A 6496-nucleotide genomic window follows, 5' to 3' on the forward strand; every position below is an offset into this window, starting at 1 on the left:
TGATACCGGGGGTTGCCCCGACCCAGGTCCTGGGGTGCCTGTGCCTCCCCCACCACCAGGAGCAAACACCCAGACAGTCACTCAGCAGAGAGAATACTAGTGAGGCCTCTCCCACTTGGGGAACATTTGTGGTGTTTAAAAATTTCCCAGGTTTACTCAAATAATGAAAGCAAAATAAATTTAGCAGCCACCAAAAAGCCCCTGCAGTCCCACATGAGCTGAGAGACTTGCTCTCAAGGCACCACAGTGTCCCGATGAGATCAGCAAGGCTCACTCAGGAGGTGCCACAAACACCTCATGGCTGCAGCTCCTCAGCCCTGTGGTGGGAGCAGCCATGCTGCTGCTGCCCCTCCTTTCCTGCCAAACATATCCTGCAGATGAAGCATATGCTCCAGCTCAGCAAGGAGCCCCAGGCACCCTGCTAGTCTCCCTCACCTGCTGCGAGTGACAGGACAGAAGCCCTCCCCACACTCCAGCCCTTCTTTCTGCATCATACATTTCCTTGAGGAAACACCTTTTCTTGACCCTTCTGGTCCCAGTTCTCCAAGTTTCCTCTGTATAATAACTATTGTCATTACCACTACTTCTGGTGGGGCAGTCCCTGATTATTAAGACACAGCCCACTGTCTAACCCCACCTTGTGCTCCCACTCATCCTTCCACTGCTCTTCCCCAAATTCTCATTCCTTTGAGGAAGGCACCCTGTTATCCTGCCACCTGAAACCTGCTCACCTGACTTCATGCTAAGACTGGCTGCACCATGAAAACAGATGTCCTCAAGATGGGCAGCCTCCTGATGCTGATGCAGCATCTGCTCGTGACTTCCTAGCATCAAGGGCTCTGTTCCTTGCAGCACGTTTAATAGAAGAGCTCTGCCGAATGAACGGGCCTAGAGGTCACTAGCCCTAGAGACACAATACATGCGATTGTCCACTGCCTTTTTAAATCGTCCTTCTCCCTGCAAAATACCTAGAACCAATTGTTGCTGGGCTCAGAATATTTGGGGTCCCCCAGCTTAGGATGCCAACAACCTGCCCAGATGGGCCTGTTCCCATCCCGAGAGAATGCACAGTCCCCAGGGCTGCTGCTGTTCTTCCTCAGGCCTTCATGCCCTCTCACTGACTGCGAGCCAGCACACGCTCTGGACTGCAGGACGGGCTAGTGCCATCTAGTACTGTGCCCTGCTGCAGAAGCCCATCCCAGGGTCACTTTGCTTTGTGACTGTCACACTCCACAGTCTTGGCCACCCTGTAAGGCCAAGAAAGGCAACTTGCTGCCTCTTCTTCAGCAGAGGAAGCAAGGGTTGGGCCCTCAGACAGCTCTGCAAACCCACAGCTTGTTTCAGAATCCAACTGGCAGTGCCCCCAGTGTTCCATGTTCACGATATTTCTGTAGCTCCCTCATTTTACTCCCATTCCTGCCTAAATGAGCAAAGGAAGTCTTTGCTGCTTTTAGCTACTGGACTGTGGTTTAAAGTGCCTTCCCTGTTTTCCTTCCTCTGCTTAGAGAATAGTACCATCAATCCAATGGGACAGGAAGGACTGAGCAGGAAAAAGTCAAAGCAAAAAGCCCAAGCGGCTCATCGGGAAGATGCCTTATGGAGATATCAGAGGCTGCCATTACACCCTGGAGAGAGGTTAAATATAAGACTGTAATCTAGAAGGAAGCTTCCTGAAAAAGAGCACAGTAGCAAAAATAAGACAGAAAAGCAGTAGGATCTGCTAACACAGAAGAAGCAAGGAGACAATACTTTCACTGTCCTATCTCTTACCCTTGCCAGTGCCCACAGATTAGTCCAACACTTATCTCCTTCACTTCTTACACAGTTCTCCTACCTCAGTGTGATGGGGAAGGACTGCTACCTCTGAGAGCGCCACAGAAAGTGTCAGTGCTGTGTGTGTCTGACCTCCTGGCTGTGCTCCAGGTTGTGATGACAAGACATGGATGCATGGATGTGTGTGCAGAAGAGCTGGGAAAGATGCAGCTCTGCAGCAATGTCTCTGTGGTCTTTGATGGCTAGAAGACCTCATGGCTTCAGAGATTTATAGCAGCCCCTGTTCTGAAGCTTCCTCCAGTTAGGCACTCTGCAAGCCTCAATCCCAGTCTATGATTAAGACTCCCACTTTTCCTACATCCTTTCATTTGTTACACCCTTCCCATTTGCTTCCATCTGTCAGCACTCTGCTCATGTGATTGTTCACTTGGAAGGAAGAATGGCAGTGGGCAATGAGCAGAGGCAGGAACTTATTCCCTGTCTGGCATTAGAAAAGTCCTTTCTACCACCTAATTTCAATTTCTCTGTCTGTGAAATGGGGACCCTGAGACAGCTTCATGCATCCTTGAAACCCAGTTACTTACTTCTTATAAAATGTCAAGCATTGTACGGCTGCTAAGCACCATTGCTGCAAACTCTGTAGTATCCTAGGGAACCATGTGTGAGAGCACAGTAATAAAGTTGATTAGCCATTCATATAGATGTGCACATGTAAATGATGCTACAAGGTTTAGTATACCAGAGAATAGGAAATAGGACCAATACAGACAGACATTTACGAAGATTATTTTTGTTAAGGATCTGGAAATATGGTGCTATAAGCTGCCAAAGATGGATGCAGTCTACGCTTATAATTTGAAGTGACTCCAGGAAATGTATGCACTTACAAGAATTCTACAAAAAAAACCCAATTAAGAACTCTGTTTAAGTAAAATAGAAAAAAAATAAATCTGGTATTTCCAAGCATGAGAAAATACATGTCATAGCTACACCCGAGCAAAAAAGGGTGGAAGTTCCTTAGTCCATCAGTTATACACAAAAACAAGCTTTCTTCTTGGGGAAAAAAAAAAAAAAAAATCATCAGCGTACACTGTCATCTAATCACAAAGCTAAAGCAACAGAGAGACAGAAGGATTCTCTAGCTGCAGAGAGGCCAACAGCAACAACAGCAGGGGCACAAGGGCCACGTCAGCTATAGGAAAGATTTACAGTGAAGTCACAGATATCAAGCAGTAACAAACTGGCAGCAGGTAAAATTGGTGGAAACATGGACATTACCTTGCCCCGTTCTTTCAGCTGTCCATTTCAGCCCTCCAACACTTCCATGGCTGGCCTGGCTAAATCATTACTGTGACTGCAGACACTGCATGCGCAAGAGCTGGAAAGCAGGTGGATCTCATCAGCACTGAGTAAGAGTAAAGCCTACGTGTACACGACCAAGAGCTGTAATGTATTGGAATACACAGTGATAAATGGTGGCTGACGTCACCACTGTATCAGTATTACTGTGCTGATAGAAGGATGTGGTGAGCAGAGGAGGCAATGAATTCGGGTCCAAACACCCACACAACATTTATTACTGTATTGCTCTGCTCTCTCATGTGAGAAAAAGGTGGGAGAGCAGATAAAAACTCATAAGCCTCAGATCTAAAAGGTCATAGTGGGGCTGGTGGAATTAAAGCCTTGCAGTGGGGAGGCATCAGTGTCAAGGCATTAAATGGTTAAGCCTAACTATATAGTACGGTGTGTACCACATGGGAGACAGCCAAGTACCACTGCGCTCTGCTTCCACCTGTCCCCAAAATGGCCCCTGAGACCAGGGCAACAGCATCAGTCCTCAGACCACAGGCAGGGAGGTGGTCTGGCTCCTGCACAGGTGGAGGGCCTCATCCCTACCCTGATCTCATGCCTGCAGCTTGTGTCTGGGCTGGGGCTCTGCAGACTGCAAGGCTGACACTGAGGGGGGGTAGGTCAACTCACCTCTGCGTACCTTATAGGGGCTGCAAGGAGCCCAGTGCATGCTCCTTGGGCAAGAGGGAAAGGAGCAGCACTATGGAGGGGACTTGGCACACACAGTGTAGTGTGCTGGTAGGAAGGTAAAGAACAAGGAGGTGGAATAACCCAAGCCGACTGCAGCAGTGAAGTGGGCACAGAGCAGCGGAGTGCAGGGTGAGCAGGCTCTGTGTTCAGCCCCGAGACCTGCTGAGCTGAAGAGCCCACTGCCCCACCACACAGCAAAAGGAGATGCAAAGACTTGGCATAGCACAGCACAACCCAGCCAGGCAGCCTGCAGCAGCAGATGCACAGCCAGCAGGGGCCAGCTCTTACCCAGACCTCAGGGCTCCTCAGATAGCTATAAGGGAAATTACAGATATGCGAGAGTCATGGCTGGTCAGTCTACGTACAACACATTTTTATAGTAGTTAAAGAACAAAATAAATCCCATCCCTCATGTAGGCAAGGATGCAACAGTTGCAAGCCATAGAGGACATAAGATTGTCAGAAGATGCTCAAGACAGAAGGTCCCAGCTCCACATTCAGCAGTAGCAGCTCTCTCTCTCATGTACTGGTAAGATATTTGAAAAATAATGAGGAGCTTACTACTTCCAGCATACATAACATCTGTTTGAAAGGGAGAAATCCAGACTTAAAAGGCTGCTGATCCCAGTCTGGAGCAATGAATACACAGCCACGGGGGAAACTGCTAATAACAGTGCAAAAGAGAGCAACTCTCATTTCTATGCTGATATGTAGGCAGGAACAAGGTGGGGTGTCACTATGTCAGAGGATGTTCCCAGGAGATTGTAAAAGCGTTAACAACATGCCAGAGTTTTTGTAAAAGGAAGTAGAATATTCTGGGCCATAAAGCAGGCCAGCAGGTCTAAACCAAAACTATTAGAAAAGTTAACATGGGATTCAGTTAATACACAACAAAAGGATAATAATACAGAATAATTGCAGCCTAAGCAGTTAGACAGAAAACATTAGCGCAACAAGTGATTTTTCATTTTTAATGAATTAAGTTTGAGAAAAAGAGGCATTTAGGTGCAACATGTTTAAATTTATAGATCAGTTGGTCTGAGAGTACCACCAGTATTCTTGTTTTAAAAATTAGCTCTATAATATCAAATGCATATTACTGCATGTTTTAAAAGTAGCACGGCTTGTGCCTGCCAGACTATCACTCTTTGGACTGACCACACATGCTGCCCCTTCCCTCCTTCTTCTGCACAAATAATGGTGCTAGCACACTTCGGAGAGTCCTGTGTAACCATGGAGCACAAGCTGTACCACTGTCCTGGTCTGCTATCCTCACAAGAGCAAAGTATTACTAACTGTTTGGGAAATGTCTAGCTTAGCTGCTCAGCCTATTTGACCCTGTGCTATCCCACACCGCACCCAACAGTGACAATCTCCATAACCCATAAGCAGCATCAGCTGAGACAACTCTTTTCTAGAAGCTTGGGCCTGACACCGTGCCTGTAAGTGATCCACAAGTGCAGAAGGAAGAGCTGGTCTCTCTTACAGAGATTCTGCTCCAAACACGATGAGGAATAGCTGTTGGGCTAAGTAACGGGATTTTCTCCATCCGTGTTGTAGCAGTGCACAACCAGCACGTGGGCCAGCCCAGCTACCAGCAACTACTCGGCAAGCATGGTCAAGAGCCACCTGCCTTGGCCTGAATGGTCCAAAACATCTGTTTTTCCCAGGGTGAGTCAGGGGCATGGAGGTGTTTACTGTATAGAGACAAGGAAAGAGAGGTAGGACTGAAGGCAGGTAATGAGCCCTAGGAGAGGGCAGCAGCGGCAGTTGGAACTTCTTTTTCTAAGATAGTTAATTTTAGTTTAAGAAAGTTTATCCTTCATTGACTGCCAGAATTCTCATGTGTACAGTTTCCCTTCTGTTACGCTCACTGCTGGTGAAGCATAAAGCCAAGAGAAGCATTAAGGGCCTCCAGAAGGCTAGAATAGCTCATCATGCATGGATGTGTTGAAACTTAATGATTGATTCTTTTCTGTCATCTAGCACTGTGCCTATACATGTGTCTATGTGCAAGTACATGCATGTGCATATGTGAAACTGTGCGAGAGCTGCAGTGTGAAGAGCAACAAGTAGTCTTGTCCCTGCAGAGCAAATGCTTAACATACACTTAGCTCTTCAGTCCTGGGAAGCCCAGCACAATGTGAGATCTCTCTCAGTGACTGAGAGGGACTGTATCCACCATATCCCGCCTGGGAAGAGCAGTGATGTACGACACACATGCAGGATCTCCAGGAGCCCTGATACCTGTTGCCACCTAGAGCACAGTACATAGATACAACTCCTGCATGGAGCAAAGCAAGTCAGTGGGCTCAGCGTGCAGTGATCATCTCCAAGAGCACACAGCTCTAGAGCTACTCTGTGCTGTGTGGGCACTGACTCCTCTACATGTGAGGTTCCATGGCACTTCATGACAGCTGAATCCAGCCTCCAAGGTAAAGCACTTGGAGACCTGAAGCAGTTCAATTGCCATGGATTTATGTTGATTCAAGATAAGAGGCAACTACTTTCATCCAGCTGTAATCTCAGCCCAGCCTGTAGTGGCAATATTCACCAAGAAGCAAGCATGAAGGGCACACCAGGAAAGGCTTGGTAGATTCTAGTAAAGTTATTGATGACTCAAAAGCATTTTGCCATGACTGGAAGAAGGGCAACTTCTGTATGATTTATCCGCCAGGAAAAA

This window comes from Fulmarus glacialis, unplaced genomic scaffold (assembly GCF_000690835.1).
Source record: "Fulmarus glacialis isolate BGI_N327 unplaced genomic scaffold, ASM69083v1 scaffold48441, whole genome shotgun sequence".
NCBI classification, from domain to species: Eukaryota; Metazoa; Chordata; class Aves; order Procellariiformes; family Procellariidae; genus Fulmarus; species Fulmarus glacialis.